This window comes from Poecilia mexicana, unplaced genomic scaffold (assembly GCF_051168715.1).
Source record: "Poecilia mexicana isolate PSO_F unplaced genomic scaffold, ASM5116871v1 scaffold_2, whole genome shotgun sequence".
Lineage (NCBI taxonomy): Eukaryota > Metazoa > Chordata > Actinopteri > Cyprinodontiformes > Poeciliidae > Poecilia > Poecilia mexicana.
The window spans coordinates 51,672,957-51,692,377 of NW_028263371.1; the positions used below are offsets into that span (position 1 = coordinate 51,672,957).

A 19,421-nucleotide genomic window follows, 5' to 3' on the forward strand; every position below is an offset into this window, starting at 1 on the left:
CAGAGGTAAGGTATAAAACCATATCCCAAGCTTGAGTCATCTCAAGCAGAGCTCTTTCAATCCAACATGTGAAAATAGAAAGAGCATGGTACAACTCCAAACCAACCACAACCTCCGATATACTCACAGAACCACCATGGAGAGCAGCCAAGAAGCCCGTGGTGCGTCTGAAGAGTCTACAAAGAGTCATGGTTTAAAATCTATCCACAGTACTCAGAACTCATGTTCTGCACAAATCTGATGACATAAAAGCAATTGTTAAAACTATTGAATAAAGGAGCTCTGGAAAACCTGGAAGTTGCTTGGAGCTTCAGTGGAGAGCAGAAGAAGGTTGCTTTTCTCTATAACATTTTATTTTAAAAGCATGAAATTCTCAGAAGAAAATCCTGGAACCAGAACCAATAGAACCTTCCAGTGGAGACCTGAAGCTTCTTCAGCGACCATTTAAACCAAATCCACTTAGTTCTGCAAGAATACTGAGAAGCTACGATGATCATAAAAGACCCTCACTGCTTCCATTGATCCATCAGAGCAGGTTATGAGTTACTACCAGGAACCTTTGGTCTGATCTGGGGTCAGCTTTGTGGGAACAGAAAGGTTTCTGGTGGTTTTGGTTTGTTTCTCGATTAAAGGCTTCTGTCCCACCAAAATAAAAGCTTGTTCGGACGACAGGAACTCCTGGCGTGTTCTGTTCATTTGAACGTGTGAAGAAGAGGAAATGGTTCCTGCTCCAGCTGGGACTTAATGAATGCAGCAGTGTGGAGGTTTATTTAATGCTTGACTCCGTCTGCCAACATTATGACACTTTGTGGGAACCACCGGGAGCTTTTTGTTTCTCAGACATCATGGAGGGGTTTTATTAGCTTGATTTGCCTTTAATAAACAGATTTAAAAGAAAACTTTGCTCTCTCCTCATCAATCAGCTCCACCTTGTGACTCCATTAGGAACCCTGAAATGGGATTTTTTTTTCACTGACTTGTTGAAAGTGCTACAATGAGATCCACCTCATAACTGTGGAATACAGTGCTTTGCAAAAGTAGCAATGGACCTTGCTCTTCTATGGATTTTCTTACTTAGATCAACAAGTATAGTGCAGAATTGAAATGTGGTCAGAAAATTGTCTTCTGATTAGTCAAAGTCCGGAAAGAAGTGGAGCAGCAGTGGTTTTGTGAAGAATTCACCATAAAAATCTGTTCATTCTGCAAATGATCAACTTGCTCTAAAATACATGAAGCTCTAATTTCAGCAATAATTATTTACAGATGATCATCATTTTTTTTCCAATTTCTTAAAAACTTTGGAACACCATGAACTTCCTGGTGCTGGTCCCACATATAAAATTTCTGTGGAATATTGACTGGTAATTTTAATGTGAAAAAATGTGAATGATTTATTTATTTATTTTTTTTTAGCTAGTCACTAATAAAGTTATTTATTTTTTATTGGTCCTCCCTGTTCCTGTCTGACAGGCTCTTCCAGCTGAGTTCTGGTCTGGTTTGAAAGGTGCTGTTGCTAAGAGATGCTGCCGCGGCTCTGGAAGCGTCTCCTCCCCGCCGGTCGCTCTCCTTTGCAGCCAACATTAAAACCAAACGCACCCTCGGTTTTATTCAGGCCTTTTGCTGCAGACATCCTGCAGACATCAGGGGCCCATTGGTGGCTTTCAGCTACAGACTCCGTCCTCCTCGACTCCGTCTTTGTGTTCGGAGTCAGGACGAAGAAAAGTGACCTGATGGCAGTGGCTGGACGTCCTGCAGGGTTTTTATTCTGAAATGGAGAGCCCAACTGGGACAAAACAAACAGGCTGAAAATGGCTGATGTGTTCCTGTCATGCTGCTTCCTGTCTGTTGGTTTAAAGGCTGTTCCTGCAGAAAGAAGGTGTCAGAGTGCCTGCAGAGCAGCACAGGCAAAAGAGCCTGCACTGCAGCGCCACCACCAGGAGAATCAGAACTCTTGAATCCCAGTTTGAGACAACAAAGCTGCTATTTGTCCTCATAGTTTCACCCCGACAGAAATTCTAAAAAATTTAAGAATGCAGGAAGTAATTTTGCAGAAGCCTCTTGCAGCAGGAAAAGTATACTTGCCTTTTCTTTCTTCACTTTGCAGATTTTTATTTTTTTGAAAAAAAAAAAAAAAAAATCGATAAACCATTGATGTATGTAAGATGACTGACAGCTTGATATGGAGGAGAAGCTGTCCATCTGCTGGGGACACTGCCAGCTAATGGAGCTGACCACAGGAGAATACACAGAATGAGCTGGCTTTGGAGAGGAAGACGACTGCACTTGAATGTGCACAAAATGTCAGAGTTGAACTTTTACCTACTGGAACTGCATTCCTCTTCCTTCAGTATGTCCTTGCTGGATCTTGGGTCCAAAATATTTTATCCCTTCGAGTCTCAAGATTGTTGTTTAGAAGAACAATAAAATCCATTTGTCTTATTATTGTCCAATGTAACACAGCTCTCATGTTACCCCAAGTCTGCTTATGATTGGTTGATGAGCTCTTCATGACGACTCCTTCCCAAGAAGCTGGTCCCAAAGCACAGTTTATTCAAGAGATTCAGTGAGAAACGACCTAAAGAAACCACGAATCTGTGTCAGAATGGAGTCTTTGAGCTATAAATATTTTTATGTCATATTAAGCTTGACTCTGTTTTTACTCCACCCACATTGAACCTGTGTTTGGTAACTCTCTAAGTAAAATCCAATTCAGATTTATGCTGGTTCTGATTCTGAAAATGAACTGCCAAGTTGTACCATGACCTGGACCAAAACTGTCAGCTTTCCAGTCTGAGGGAATTTTGACCGAAACAACAGAAAAGTTTGTCTTGATTTTTTTCCCGTCAGTCAAGTCAAGAAACTAAATGACGACAAATCCGGTCAGTTCTGTGAGCGAGACAACAGCTCAGGCCATAAAACTCCTTTCTCTAGACATGCAGAGGACACAATGAAGATTTGATAAACAAGACCATAAAGACCCAATCATTTGATTCAAGCCTTGTGGGAACAGCGACTCATCCAAAAGCTGCAGGACAGTAGCTCTTGAAAACTGGAGTTGGACACCCAATGTCTTCGGCCTTACAGTTCACTCACTTAAAGTTCAGTAAGACGTTGCTGCAGATTCCAATTGTCAGAGAGGCAGATACTGCAGTCTGAGCAGAAACTACACGCGTGACCGTCTGAACATACGTGAACTAAGTGGGTTCTGTCTGGAGGAAGTTCAGAAATCAGCAGCATCTGTATTCCGACATGTTTCTCCTGCCGTCTGAGCTGAGAACCTTTCAGCCTCCAAGGACGAGCTTTGTGTCAGAGTGGAGGTGATAATGTTATCGATGACCTCTTGACCCCCCCATCAGCCTCCCCTCCCCATCATTAGTTTGTCTCATTATGAAGGCACCGTGCTGTCGTCCAATCAGAGCTCAGATAATGAACACAGATACTGGATGCAGCAGCTCATCACATAAGTAATGAAGCTCTCTGATTCCATTCGCTCCCAATGTCTGCAGATTTTTGGATCCATTTTTGAAACACACAGGAAATCCCTCCACTGCTGTTTCGTGTAGGTGTGTTTGTCTGTTTGAGTAAACCTTTACAGACGAAGCTGCAGCAGATGACGCTGCAGGAAGTGAAACTCCCCAACCATTCTTAATCTGGTCTGAATCAAATCCTAGGTTCAGATTTTGAGTGAGATCCGTCTCATCCAGACCTCATATGCTTATTGTGTCTGATCTGAAGTTTCCTATTCCTGTCCTCTGAAGGTCAGACTTTTCTGATGGGATTCATTAAATCTGCAGCAGTTCTGTTTTCTGTCAGAATTGCAAAAATGATGATTTGCAGGCAGAGTCTCTGATAAGACTTGTTAATATTCAGTTGAGAAACACAGTTGGAATGAATGTCGGAGCAGCCAGAACAAGGCTGGTCGTTCTGATCTGCAGAACCAGAAAATCCTCTAATGTCTGGTTCACACAGCAAATTTTCAAAACCTGAGAGACCACACACACACGAGGATACACACTCTAAGCTGTAACAGATTTGACTGTATAGTACGGCGGAATGACACACCTCACACAAATCAATTTCATTCACCAACATTCAGGTGTCAGACGGGAAATCTCACAAAACCACTTCAGGCCAAATGTGAGTTCAGAGTAAACAACATGGCCGACTAGCCAGATGTATTGGCGATAGTTTGTGAATTATGCTTAACAGAGAAAAAACAAAACAAAGAGATCTTTGACATCCAACAGACTTTTTAATGTGCCAAAGCAGTTATGTTGTCATCTTTGTTTAGAATTCCTCTGTGTTTCCGTCACCTACGACATATTGAGGCAAGACAATTCAACTTGTTCAATTTTTTGATTTTAGATCCGAGTCGACTCGTCCCGATATCTTCCTGAGCAGACCAGATCACAATTAGCACACAACACACAACAGGAAGATCTCTTAAGATTACCTCAAGATCCATTGTGATAATTGGAACAGCTTTAAGATTGTCAGAGGGTGAAACTTCTTGCCGTGTGAACGAGGCATTAGGGATTCATCTTCTGGGTTTGTTCTTTCAGCCCACAGTATCAAACTGAACCTGATGATCTGGATGTAGTTTGGAACCGGTTTGGAAACACTCCTGGATCCGTCTGGATTGTGTTTATGAGTAGAGTTTGATTTACAGCAGATCAGCAGCTTGTGATTGACTTACTGCAGAGTGGAGATGAAAATCTAGTGTTTCAATAATACGTAGTCATATGATCTGTGCTGACAGGAATCATCTCTGCATCCATGCAGGTGGAAGGTGACAGAACTGAGGCATATTTCTCTTGAGGAGAAGGTTTGCAAGCTTTTCTCTTGTCTGATATTTTCACAGCAGGCTGGCTGGCTTGTGTTGTTATCACATTGCTGTCATGTTGATGGACTAATATGATCATGTCACTTGGCCACTCAACCTGTACCTGCATGTTGAAGGGTACGGGCAGGGCGACAGTCTGTCTGTTGCTGCATATTTTGCTGTGTTTTTCTGTGTGTGTGTTTTCAGGTTTAAGTGTGTTTCTGTGTGTCTACATATTTCAGTGTGTATGTATGTGTGTGTGTGTGCAGCCAGGCATTCAGTGGTAATCTGTGCTAATCTGATAAAAGGGTCAGATTACAGAGATGTTTGCAGCTGATAACAGATCAGATGTAGGATCAGAACATTGTCAGGGCGGCGGGGTCGGGCTGGGGGATGGGTCGCTCCATGTTTAACTGGACTCAGTCACATGACCCGTCTTTGTTTCTGCACAGAGGATCTGATCGTTTGAGGTCTGATCTACACCTGCTCTTAGCTGAAAACTGTGTCCATCAAATAATACCCACAATACACTGCAGACTGGCTACAGCACCCTCTAGTGGCAGCTTGCTGCAGAAAACCTCATTTTGCCTTCTTCCTTCTGCTGAAACCCTGATTTTAGAGATTTTGGTTTGGATTTGCCCACTGGATTTTTGTTCTGGTATAATGGGTAACTATGGCAACAGGATAGCTGTTTAAGTTTAGATGGATTTTCTAAAGATAAACTAATTTGATATATTTTCTATAGCTCCAGAAAATGTGCTTTTTACCTAATTAAAGGAACTCAGCGTTTCAGCTGTTTTGCAGTTTTTCTGGAAGTTTGTTCCAGATTTGAGGTGGATAGAAGCTGAATGCTGCTTCTCTATGTTTGGTTCTGATTCTGGGTCAGAAAGTTTTGACCAGAGAACTGGGTCAGGAGCAGACCCTGTACAGAGGCAGTTAACACCAACCTCAGAAACCTACTAACCAGGATTAACCTGCCAACCCAGAATATTCTGGATTGGTGATATATCTCTGTATGAGCCGGCTCATGTCCCCCTGGACTGGTGACCTTTGCCACCGGCTCTCACATAAGTAGAAAAGTATTAAAAAATTCACTGTCTCAGCAAAAATCACCTGAATGACTGAAACTGGGCAGGAGGTCATGAATATGCGGTATGAGGAGATAACTTCACGACACAGACAGAAACCAGGTGAAAGGTTTCAGGTTCTGATTCATTTAAATTAAGGTCAGGCAGATGTTCTGCTCTGACAGCACCTCCTGTCTCCGGTCCTGTTAAGAGGGTTCTGTTTATGGGTCAAAGGCCGGACCAGGGGAGAGCACCAGACAGGGGGAAAGTTCAGATGTGATGAAAATCAGATCAAGCATAAAGATATGTGGAAACCAGTCTGATGAGGAAATTTTCAGAAATAAAATTTGGTTTTGTTCAGAAAGATGGTTTTAACAATTTCTGACTCAGTAAGTTTAACAGCAGCTCTGGAGACGTTTCAGGCATTAAATAAATTATCCTGACAAATTCACCTAAATGCTTTAACTTTATCTTGAGTAAGAATTAGGTTTGGCAGATCTGATTCAGGTCCAGGTCCAGTTCTCCATAGGTCAAAGGTCATAGAACATTATGCAAACTGAGAACATAAAAAAGGAAGGAACTGAGTTCTGTAATCACTGAACTCACCAGAACCAAATAGTGAGTTCAACTTTATTATAAATTCAACTTGTAACAAACTGCCAAACCAGGTCAAGGTCAAAACCAGCTGATTACCAGAACTATAACTAGATGTGGTTTGTTAAAATACCAGAACCAGACATAAAGATTAATAAACCCAAATCAGGTGCAATAAACTAAAATACCAAGACTGTGTGTGATCACAAACCAGAACCAGGTATGATCCTGGTCCATTTTGTACAAATACAGGCAGAAACAGGACACAACCATTAAATCCCTGAACCAAGAACTTGGAATAGGACATAAAACAAAAGAAAACCTGATTATAACTTCCTAAACAGAACTGGACAAAATCTAATGTTTTTTTTTCATTAGAAAGTGAATTCACCACTCTTTCTACTTTGCTTTCTTTTACGTTTAACATTTTTTTTCTTATTTTCTCCATGTTTAATCAACCTTATAAGAGTAGTGTTGCAGTTTAGATGGTTTTTAGTTCGTTAAGGTAGTTTGTAACATTGTGACAGTGACGCCCTGACCCTTTCTGAGCAGCGATGAGGCAGAGTTTGTCATCAGGGCGTCATCCTGCAGGGTGGACAGAAGGTAAAATCTAACTCTGTTCCTCTTGTCTTCCTCTGAAACCGATCAGAGAGGAAGTGTGGGAGCAGCAGGTCGTCTGGAGTTGCCACATTGCTGACAGTTTGTCTTACCTGCTAACAGACGCGGCGCTGAAAGCTGCTGAGTGAGCAGTCTGAGTCAGACTGATGTTACCCAACCAGCCGCCGTTTTACCCAGTTCTCCTTTTACAGCAACAAGGTGAGAGGTGGAGCTGCAGCTCCACAAGTCAGACTAAGCTGCAGCCAAGATGAAGAACAGAAGATTAAAAAACTTCCTGATCCGGGTTTGGTCTGAAATATCTTCATGATTTATATGGAAACATCCAAACTGCAGCAGTGCAAGAGATGTATTCAGTTTGTCCATCAGTTTGGCTCTGATTAATTTTATTATTTATTAAAGCACACAACACATCACTGCAGGTTATATGATATATGTCATTATTATTGGAAAATACAATGGATGCATTATGGATAATGTATTATTATTGTGAAAACATTTTCAGCCAGAAGATTCCCTGATGATAGGTGAGTATGTCAGAGTTGGATATGAAAAAAGTTTCAACTCATTTTTTACAGAGAGCTGATGGATTACAAGGAAGAGCAGGTCTATGTAACGGGTTTGATCAGCCTGTTGATGCATCAGACTCAGGATTATAATCTACAAACACATTAGTGTTCATCCACAAAGATTTATGTTGCTTATATCTGTGTGGAGAGAACAAACTTTCTGGCTAAATATAAACTTATAGGGTCTTTTTTTTTTACATTTTTGAAATCTGTTCTTAAAACATGGTTTATGTAAAATGCAACTGTATTTTTTTATGCTATGTTATAATGTTATTCCCTCATCAGAAACATACCTGGTTTCTGATGAGGTAAACCAGGTATGTTTACCTCATCAGAGGTAAACATACCTGGTTTACCTCTGATGAGGTAGAATTCACCACTTCTAATGGTGAATTCTAATGGTGAATTCACCATTAGAAGTGGTGAATTCACTTTCTAATGAAAAAAAAGAAAGAATCATACATGCATGATTCTTTCATGCATGTATCTAATTGTTTGCCCATGCAAAGCTCTGCCTTTATTTTACCAACCTTGCAGCTGTTCTGTCACTTTTTATGCATCATAATAACATATATTTAAATTTTGACTGGAACCTGATACACTCTGATGGATGGATGGATGGATGGATGGATGGATGGATGGATGGATGGATGGATGGATGGATGGATGGATGGATGGATGGATGGATGGATGGATGGATGGATGGATGGATGGATGGATGGATGGATGGATGGATGGATGTGACACCATTTAACACAGCAGCCTTCCATCAGCTCCCAACAGCAGGAACTTACCTCGGATACCTGCATTAGAGGCCTAATCTGCTTATAGAAACATTATGGGATGCTGAATGCTGCCGTGGCAACAGCAGGTGTCTCTACATTAGGATGAAGATTATCAGACTGCACTTATCTTTGTTGACACACATGAGTGCGGGTGGGGTTGGGTGGTCTTTAATCTGCGTCTGACATTATGAAAACACACAATGACCCATCACTGAGACGGAAACAGGTGGGAACTGATGAGAAGTCAAGAAAATCCAGACAGAAACCAAAGATTCCTGCTGGAACATCTCAAAACAAAACTAAGAACACAGAAAGAGGAAAGCAGGTTCTTTAATGTGGAGAAGAAGGAGCAGCAACTTTATTCCTTCTGTTCAAAATGTTTTCAGATTTTGAAGGGGCTGTTTTTGTTTTTTAAAGGAACATTTCAACACTTTTTTGATCTTTAAAAATACAGTACAGGTATATTTGCTAGTTTTATTGCTTAAAGGAGTAATTCATGGGTTTTACTCTTTACAGGAACAGTTCATTTTGTTCTTTTCTGCTGGCTTTGACTAGTTCAGGTTTTTTATAGTTTGAAATAATGGTTCAGACTTTTCAGTGGTAGTTTAAAAGAACAACTCTTGATTTTTCGGAGTACTTTAAAGGAAGCATTCAGCTATATCTGGGTAGTTTCTACTCTGTTCGACTGTAATACAGCAAGGTCTCCCAAACATCCCCTGTATTTTAAATTAGTTACAATCTTTGCTTTAAAAAGGTCTTAACAATGTTTAAATTTAACTTGCTGAAGCATACAAACACCCTGTTAAATGTACAATTCAGGTTTTTGTGCTTTAAAAGGAGCAGCATAGTTTTCTTAAAAGAACAGCACACGTTTTCAGTGTTTTAAAGGAACAGTTCGTGTGTTTTGATGCTTTAAAGAACAGCTGAGATTTGTTGGATTCTTTTGAAGGAACAGTTTGGGTGTTTTGTTTTGAACAGTTCAGATTTGCTGGATTCTTTTGAAGGAACAGTTTGGGTGTTTTGTTTTGAACAGTTCAGATTTGCTGGATTCTTTTGAAGGAACAGTTTGGGTGTTTTGTTTTGAACAGTTCAGATTTGCTGGATTCTTTTGAAGGAACAGTTCTGACGCAGGTCAAACTGGAAACTCTCCCAGCAGTTTGAGCTGTGACGGGTTAAGACTCTCCCTGCTTGTCACGTTAAACATCAGGGGATTAAAGCGTCTCTGTTTCCCCTGTTCAGACACATGAACCAACAGCAGAAGGTGACAGTGAACACATGAACTGTGCTCTGTGACCCCCTCCCTGCCTCTGTCCTCTCTGTTGGGGGGGCTATATGAGGTGCAGATGAGACCCTGAGTGTGTTTGGAACAGGGGGGGCATTGATGGGCTGGCTCTGACCGCTGCACATCTGGACGACAGTCAACAAGCAGCTCAGTGTGGTGGCATCCTCCATCTCTATATGAAATCAGACGCACATTCATAAACCCCCCAAACGGGCTCCTGGGGGCGGGCACCACCATCAACTCTTTATCTGTTCACTGCTGAAGAACACGTTTGTTCGGAGTCATGATAACGAGTCAGAGAGAGGATGACAACGACGACGCTGTGAGGGGAGCGAGGGAAGAAGATCCTCTGAGGTGGGAGAAAAATCTGCTGTTTATCCTGCAGACGGCTCTGATCAATACATGATCAGATTGATTGGTAAGTCTGAATGAACAGAAAGTTTTCAGAGTAACAGTTTGATGCACAGCAGGCCCACTGTCTGACTGGAAACCAGTTCAGTTACTGTATTTTCAAGAAACATACCAGATTTACTTTCTTTAATGGAAATGAATTGAAACAGTTAGAGACCACAATCTCCTGCAATTACTTCAAAAAGAGGTTGTATCTGCCTATTTCAATGGTTCAAACACATAATATCCCTTATGTATTAATCATCTTAGTTCTTACCTCCCACTTTGGGGTGTACAGCCAATCAAAGAAAGGAAAAGGTGCTCCTGTATTGGCTGCTTTCCTTGATGCCAGCCAATAGTGTGTCAAGTAGCATTGTGCTGAGATATTTCAGCTTCCAATATTTTAGATATGACCAGACCTGAATTCAGTGAAAAAATAGATAGAAGCTGTAAAACATGTTTGTCAAACAAAGGAAGTTGTTGTGTGGGCTAACCTCACTCTAAACTATGGAAACCCACAGAGTGGATAAACAATCCCAACTTTCCAAAAATGTATAACAGAACATTTGTTTCAAGCCTGTCACAGCAAGCAATTAATCAGTTAATCACATTATAAATTCAATAATATTAAATTGCCCTTAATATTTTTTGAAGGGAAATTTTGTTTGCAGAGACATCATAATCCATGTTATTAATAGTTTCAGTTATGTTTTTTATATCCTTTTTATTTATTTATTATTTTTTGGTTGTCATGTTTATTTTGCATGTTTAAAATATCTTCCAGTTTCAATGTGAAGTGTTCTTTATAAAATTATAAAAGGTTTGTTGGTTTTTGAGAGGGCAAACTTGCATTATTATGCCATTACCATTATTAGTTTGAAATGGTCTTAAAACAACAATAACATCTTTTATCATAATAATTTCTGGGATAATTTATCGTCCAGTAAAATTTGCTGTCATGACTCAATAAATTCATAAAATCAATTTATCGCCCAGTCCTAACTTAAAGTCAGATTTTTTTTTATCAGAGAGGTAGAACTGCTGACAGGAAGAGGAGGAAGATGAGAAGCAGAAAGACGCAGAAGAGGCTTTTCTCCTTCTCTTTCTCTCCACACTCAAACATCAGCAGCTGGACGTTTCCTCTGGGTCCATGTGAACATTTCAGTAATTTTCCTTTAACCTTTGATTCGAACCAAACAACTAGCCGCTCGACGTACCTTACAGGCTTCATGTGATCTGTTCTGCTCCAGACAGCGTCGGGAAGAGGGGAGGGGGCTGATTGGGGGCTTCCAAATCCAGAATGTACAGAAACCAAAGCCTATTAGAGAGTGAAACATTTTGATCTATCAGGTCCAAACAATGTCAACACCCGAACACATCTGTTGCAGCTTAATGTGGCTGAAAATCTGCAGCTGGCCGCAGCTGGCCGTGCACCTCCGCATGCGGCGGGGAGCTGATCAGAGCGAGCAGATTTCAGGTTTTAATCTGCACCTCTCAGACCTGAGGATCAGCGTTTTCCTCTCCGACCTGCTGCCTGATCAGGGTTTATCTCCATCCCAACACCAACACTCACACTCAGACCTTCATCTCTTTAATTAGACTGAGCCTCTGCCTGTCCAACCAGCAGGAGCGGAGCGGCGGGGGGAGCGGAGGGGGTTCATCATCATCTTCATCATGTCGGGCTTTTAAAACCCACTGATACCTGAACACAGACTGCTGGCTGCAGCTCAAACTCTCAGAGGATTTTCATGTCAGCCTGTAAGAGGCTTTCAGTTTTCATACTAATGCCGACTTAAAAGGTAAAAAACAATCTGCTGCCGCTGCGGTGGCGGCGTTCACCTGATGATGTCCAAACAGACCGGAGCATGATGGGTAAATCTGTTGATCTGCAGGATAAACAAGCAGCTGGCTGCGGCACAAGCATCAGCCTGTTGTTTCAGTCATTCGTGGAGAAATTCCTCATCAGGAATGAAGAGCTGAAAACACGCTGCGGCGTTCCTGCAGGATCCTCCGAGGTGTTCCCGCCGCAGAGTGCGATCGAGGGAACAAAAAGGGGGCCTCTTTCAACACACACATCATTAAAGATTAAAGATGTAAATAAACATGAATGGGATCCGTCGGGGGTTCCGGGATGCAAACAGAGACTTTTCCTCCTTCCTGAGGTGGTTTCAGCCACAACCAGGCAAATTAAAGCAAAGGCAGAGGAGTTACTTCGGAATCAGATTAGGAAACTGGGGCAACGCTTCCCCGGAGAGATTGATGTTCAGCTGGAAAAGACATCTGCAGAAAACAATCACAGGCTGCCAGCATGTATACATCTGTCCAACAAGACAGGATCCTACCAATCAGAAGTCAGAGGCCAGGCAGGTGAGCTGATGGCCTGTTTCACCTGGAAATTTCAGGTTGTGTGTTTGTTTTTGAGAAACATCCAATTTTGAGTTTCAGAGACAAAAAAGGACTTTAGATATCAAACGGGGAACAAAAAGACCTAACTGTAACTTCATTCAGAAACTCCACCTCCATCTGAACGACAACAGAAAATGCCTCTAGGAGGATGTACAGGTGGATGAACAAACGGAATGATGGGTAAATAAATTCATAATTGGGTGGAGCCTTTTGACGTTTCAAGTCAACTTGAAACTTCAGTGTTTCAGTGGGCTAATGAAGGAAAACTTCTTTTACTAATGCAAGTTACAGTACTTTAATATGTAGTCCAATCCATCAGCAGGTATAGCATGTCCCCTAGACAATAACTCCAGCTTGTTTCACAAAAGAAATCTTTATAATTTTCAAACATTTGAACAATGTTTCTAAAAATATTAATACAACTCAATTAATTTTGAGGCTATGAGTTTTGCATAAACTACAATTTTTACAAAACATACATTCATAAAATAAAATAAAATATTTTGGCCATCCCCAAAAATTAATGCCCTGGGTCGGTGCCTCTTTAAGCCTCTTCTGGCCCGGTTCCCAGCTTACCTGCAGACTCACAGGTGAACATGAATCCAACTGAATGTTAAAAAAATCCCATCAAATATTAATCAGCGCTTTTTATTTGCATGAAATTCCAGGAGAGCAGAGGAGAAAAAAGGAAAATGGGGTGTGGATGTATTCCCAGTGTTCCCAGCGTTCCCAGTGAGCTCTGGTTCCGTCTCTGATGTTCAGGACAATTATGGTGGATCAAAGTGGGGGTGGGATGATCCATAAAGGCAGAAGGATGGATCTGTTCTTAATGTCTCCAGTTCAGAGATGCTTGTTTGTAATTAGCGCAGTAATTTAACCTGATGTTTCCATGGAGTCATCTGCTGGCTCCACCCCCCACTTCCTGTTCGCCTTATAGTTCATCTTATAGATGGGAAGACCTGGTGGGAGTGGAGTGTGTGTTGAGTTTAATAGCTAATCAGTGCTTTGCTGCTTTCAAAACAGAGAAGCTTTTAAACAGTTTCTGTTGGGTTAAAGCTTATATGTTTTGGATCATCTCCGCTGGGACAGAAACTGGAACTGTGGACCTGGTTTGCTGTTTGTTAGCAGAACATTCGTCTATGTTTCTACTGCTTCACCTGCTACAAGGCTGTCTGGTTTGCCCTTTGCTTACAACAGTTTTGCCTTCTTTTTGCATTAACTTTTTTAGCTTGTCTGCCTTTTGGTTTTTATTGTACTGTTTTGATATTTGATTTTTTTATGGTTGTTACTTAACCTAATTTTCTGCTGATTTAAAATCATGTCAATTGTTCTTAAATTGATGGAAACTCACCATTATGTATGGTCGGTTAGCTCAGCTGGTCGGAGCGTGGTGCTAATAAAGCTGAGGTCATGGGTTCAAGCCCCGTACTGGCTAATTCAAATCTAAAGTCTAAAAAAAAATCAACACATAAATAAAGGTTGGAAAATCAAATCTTATACAATTTGAATATGAGCAATTTTGTCAAGATCATGTAAGTTGTTCTTAAATTGATGGAAACTCAACACAATGTATGTTTGGTTAGCTCAACTGGTCAGAGCATGGTGCTAATAAAGCTGAGGTCATGGGTTCAAGCCCCATACTGGCCAATTCAAATCTAAAGTCTTTCAGGAAATCACAACTTCTAAATAAAAAATGACAGAAAATCAAATACTACATCTGTTGATTTTTGAAAAACATGAGAACTTTTCTTAAATCTTGATTGTGTTGAGATCATGTAAGTTGTTCTTAAATTGATGGAAACTCAACATAATGTAAGGTAGGTTAGCTCAACTGGTTAGAGTGTGGTACCAATAATGTCAAGGTCATGGGTTCAATACCAGTACTGGTCAATTCAAATATAAAGTCTTGAAGACACTCAACACTTCAAAATAAAAAAGGGCTGGAAAACAAAATCAACACTTCAAAAACAGCTGAAAAATAAAAACAAAATCAACACTTCAAAATAAAAAAGGACTGAAAAACAAAATCAACACTTCAAAATAACAAAGGGCTGGAAAATAAAACTTCAAAATAAAAGCAAAATCAATACTTCAAAATAAAGGGCTGGAAAACAAAATCAACACTTCAAAATAACAAAGGGCTGGAAAATAAAACTTCAAAATAAAATCAACATTTCAAAATTGAAATGGGTTGGAAAACAAAACCAACACTTCAAAATAACAAAGGGCTGGAAAATCAAATATTATACATGTTGATTTTTGAAAAACGTTAGACTACTTTTATCCAAATCTTGTGTTGAGATCATGTAAGCTGTTCTTGAATCAATTGAAACTTAACATCATGTAAGGTAGGTTAGCTCAGCTGGTTAGAGCATGGTACTGATAATGTCAAGGTCATGGGTTCAATACCCATACTGGTCAATTCAAATATAAAGTCTTTAAGACACTCAACACTTCAAAATTAAAAAGGCTGGAAAATCAAATATTATCCATGTTAATTTTGAAAAACATTAGAATATGAGCACTTTTCTCAAATCTTAAGATTATCTAAGTTGTTCTTAAATCAATTGAAACTCTACATTGTGTATGGTTGGTTAGCTCAGTTGGTCAGAGCATGGTGCTACTGACGCTGAGGTCATGGGTTCAATCCCCATACTGGTCAATTCAAATCTGAAGTATTTCAGACACTCAATACAAATAAAGGCTGTGAAATCAAATATTATGCATGTTGATTTTGAAAAGCATGAGAATATGAGCACTTTTCTTAAGTCTTGTGTTAAGGTCATGTAAGTTGTTCTGAAATCGATGGAAAGTAACTAGTATGTAAGGAAGGTTAGCTCAGCTGGTTAGTGCGTGGCGCTAGTGATGCTGTGGTTGTGGGTTCAATCCCCATACTGGCCAGTTCAAATCTAAAGGTATTCAGAAATTAGATACTTAAAAAGGATGGAAAATCAAATATTGTGCATGTTGATTTTGAAAAACATTAGAAAATAAGCACTTTTCTCAAATCTTCATTGTGTTAAGTTTACAGAAAATAGAAATATCCATCCCACTGTGGAGAAATTCACATCACAGCTGCAATTTAAGGTGAACAGCAACATGCATATTAACACAAAGTAAAAAAAATATTAAAATATGAATAAGATACTGTTCAATAAGTACACATTTATTAATTTACTTACTAAATTAAAATGTGATATGCCTTATTGAAACCGTAATCTCATTATGTTTTGGTGAAAAACATTGTTAGAAATTAAAAATTTGCAATGTCTTGGATTTCATTGCATATCTCATCTGTTCAGCAGTCTGTTGAAAAAAAGAGAGAAAAAAGACGACTTCAGGAAATAATCCTTGAGATGAGGGCGTCATAGTATGAAGAAATTCAACAGCAAGCACATTGTTCCAAAACCTTCAAACCTTCAGCACCATGACGATCTTTATTCAGTATCAGTATCTACTGATAAGCTGAATATCTGATTACTGAACACAGTTTGTATTCATGACTGTTCAAGAATGACGACCAAACAAACAGACTAATATTCTAAAAAAATTGCATTTTAGAGGATTGTACTGTAAATTCAGACATCTCATTGTTAAAATCTCTTCTTTTAAAAGTAAACTGACATGATGAAACTGGCTACACAAACACAGCCTCAAAGTATCAGCTGTTTTTCTTCTTCTTCTTTTATTTTTTTCAAAATAAAAGCTGCTTATTTCACTTAACATGCAGGGGAATGTGTGGGTGGGTGTATGATGGTGAAGGTGCAGAAGGAGGGGCTCGCTCAGAGCCACCGCTGCCTGGACAGGTCAGCCAACCATCACAGGAACAACATGCAGGATAGAAAACCCCACATACACACACCTTAGAAATCTTTAAAAACAAGTTTTTTTGGAATTTTCAGAAAAAATGTGAGTACTTCATGGAAAACCAACAGATTTACATTGTGTCAGAGAGAAAGACCCCGGCTTGGATTCAGACCTCCACTGTTTGAGGCCAGCTAACCTCTAACAACTGGACGTATATTTTACTAAATAAAAAGTACAAATGGATCAAACTTATTTTCAGGAAGTAAAACTCAGCCTGTTCCTTTTTTTCTTTTACAGAAAATAGCATAGATTAAAGTCTGCATGGGCCACAGACTCAGCAGCCCAGTTCTCTGGAAAATGTCTCAAGCTTATCTCATCAAACTGAAAGAAAACTTCTGCTTTGTTCCAAACAGAACATATAAAACACATGAAACCAGAACCAGAACCAGGGTGGGTAAAATCACAGACTGCTTACTCATTACATCATCTGGATGGATGAGTGTCCCTTTTTATCCATAAATATATCAGGTTCAGGATCAAATCAACATGAAAAAATGCTCAGTTTCACAGTTTCAGAGGGAAAGAAGGACATTAGATGTCAAACGAGGCTAAACGATGTAAACCGTAATCCTGCTCCACCCTGAATCCAGAAACTTCACCTCCGTCTACACCAGAAACTGATTCTAGATGGATGAATGGATGGATGGACAACATCACTAGCAGCAGCAGCACACTGTACAACCTTCAGGATGTCATGCTGTATGACTGTGATGTGTCATTTTATATGTCTGTATGCATGCGTGCATGCAGGCGTGTGCGTGTGTGTGCGTGTGTGTGTGTTGGGAGGAAAGATAAATAAAAAGGCCCAAAGAGCAGGTCTGGGATCAGAGGCAGGAATGCAGAGAGGGCCTGGGAACAACACTTCCCCTGCAGCAGGATTCACAAAACACACTCTGATCTCTCTCTCACACACACATATACACACACACAAACCAGATCATCAACAGTCATAACTGAGATATAACAGAAACTGGTTACTGCAGAGCAAACATCCCAGATGAGAAAACTTGACTAAAGACAACAAATCAAACATCTGATCATCCCGAACACTGGAAGATTAATTAGAGTTTGATCAGATCAAAGTGACACACACAGCTCTAGAGAAACGAAACAAAGTCTCAGCTGTCAGATCAAAGCTGTTTCTGCTCCTGAAGGCGACCGAATGGTGGATTATATTCCCAGACGAAACAGATATCAATATAATCTCAAATGTTTCTCTAGCCATCACCTCAGATTCTTTTTCATTCTCTTAATAAACCTAAGAAAGTCTATCAAATCCCTCTGACTGTGTTGAAACCAGCAGCTGGTTTCTGTCTACAGGGAAGAAAATCCAGGACCTGATCAACAGTTTGACCTGAAGCTGCCATCTTTCTGTGAGGAAAGTTTTTCACCCTTAAACTGTCTGTCATGCCTGACAGAAAGCTTCCCAGATTTACTGCTTTCTGGGAAGTACCAGAGCAGACCGGAGCAGCTTCCCAGCCCTCACACAGGAAGTACTGACCCACTAGTTGAGTCTGATAGTGCTCAGGGGTCAGGTTCATGTTTTTTAAACACTCAGAGATTCACACATTCCCAGCTGAGCAACGGAGCTATTTATATATCTGCAGTTCAGCCTGAACAGGCAAAACCCAGGGTGAAAAAGCCCAGAGGATCAACAGGGTTCTGGCTCCACCGGAAGATCCAGGAACAAACAGTTCACCCTCAGATGAAACTGTTTTCAGCAGCAGTTTGCACAGCATCATTTTTTCTGGATGGGAGCAATGAAGAAGAGCCCAGTGATGAAGGCTATCACCCAGACGACCCAGGTCCAGACTTATCCAGATCAGACTCTTCATCCTGATCCCATCTGAAACCTGATCCTACTTGATCCTTAACCCACCCAGGTTTGAGAAGATCCTGATCCCAGATTATTTAGATTTGATCTGAAACCGGATTCCCTCAGATATCTGATTCCACCTTATGCTGATCCAACTTGACCAGGAACCCATCTGACCCTGGTCCCAGAAGTCTTGATCCAGGTCAACACTTCTTCTCGATCCCATCTGATCCGGATCCCAGATAATCCAGAAACCATCAGAAACTTGGTTCTTACTGACACCAGACTCATCTGATCTTCTTGATCCCAAAGGATCTTCATCCCATTTGGCACCTGATCTCAGATGACCCAGATCCTACCTGATCCCACCTGAGCCTTAATCTACTTGACACGCCACCCCATCTGATCCTGAACCCATGTGACCGTAATCACAGCTGACACCATGTGCTTCGTGATCCTGCTTCCAGATTCTCATGATCCTAGGTGACCTTCTTCACAGTCGACAGATTATCCTGATCCTATCAAACACCTGATCCCTTCTGAGCCTTGTTCAAGTTCACACATCATCACAGCTGATCCTGAACCCGCCTGACCCTGCTGCTTTCATACAGTCCAGATCCCAGTTGACATGTGATCCTGATCCCAACTGATCCGCATCTTGTACTGCCTGATCCTGATCCCAGATTATCCTGATCCTATCTAACTCCACCTAGAAATTGTACCAGTTGACATCTCATCTTATCTTGATCTAGATCCTAAATCCACCTGACCTTGGTTTGGGACAATCCTGATCCTTATCAGATATTGATCCCAGATAATCTTCATCCCAGTTTACTCCTGATCCAAGATGGCACCTGGGATCAAGTTTGGGATCAAGTTCATGTGGGATACTTCTTCTGATCCCAGATTATTTTAATCACAGAAAACTCCAGATGGCGCATAACTTGCCAGATCCTAATCCCAGATTACGTTGACACCTGATCCTGATCTCAGATCATTTTAAAGCCATCTGATTCCATCTGATCCTGATTCCAGATGATCCAGTTCCCAGTATCTAAGCAATTCATCAAAGATTAAAGAATTCAATAAAAGACTATATTTTTAAAATGTTAATGTTTAAAGAATAGTTCTATTAAACATCAGATCCTTTTCTGGCATTAATCAGTAGTAACAGGTTTAAAACTCGGTGCTGACTGATGATGATGTCA

General features: G+C 40.5%; 2 non-coding genes across 2 annotated transcripts; both read left to right on the forward strand.

The window, feature by feature from the left end:
- Positions 1 to 14,877: 14,877 nt before the first annotated feature.
- trnai-gau (transfer RNA isoleucine (anticodon GAU)) lies at positions 14,878 to 14,951 on the forward strand. Its single transcript has one exon. It is a non-coding gene; the product is annotated as a tRNA-Ile (tRNA).
- A 167-nt stretch (positions 14,952 to 15,118) lies between these two features.
- trnas-acu (transfer RNA serine (anticodon ACU)) lies at positions 15,119 to 15,192 on the forward strand. Its single transcript has one exon. It is a non-coding gene; the product is annotated as a tRNA-Ser (tRNA).
- The last annotated feature ends 4,229 nt before the right edge of the window (positions 15,193 to 19,421 follow it).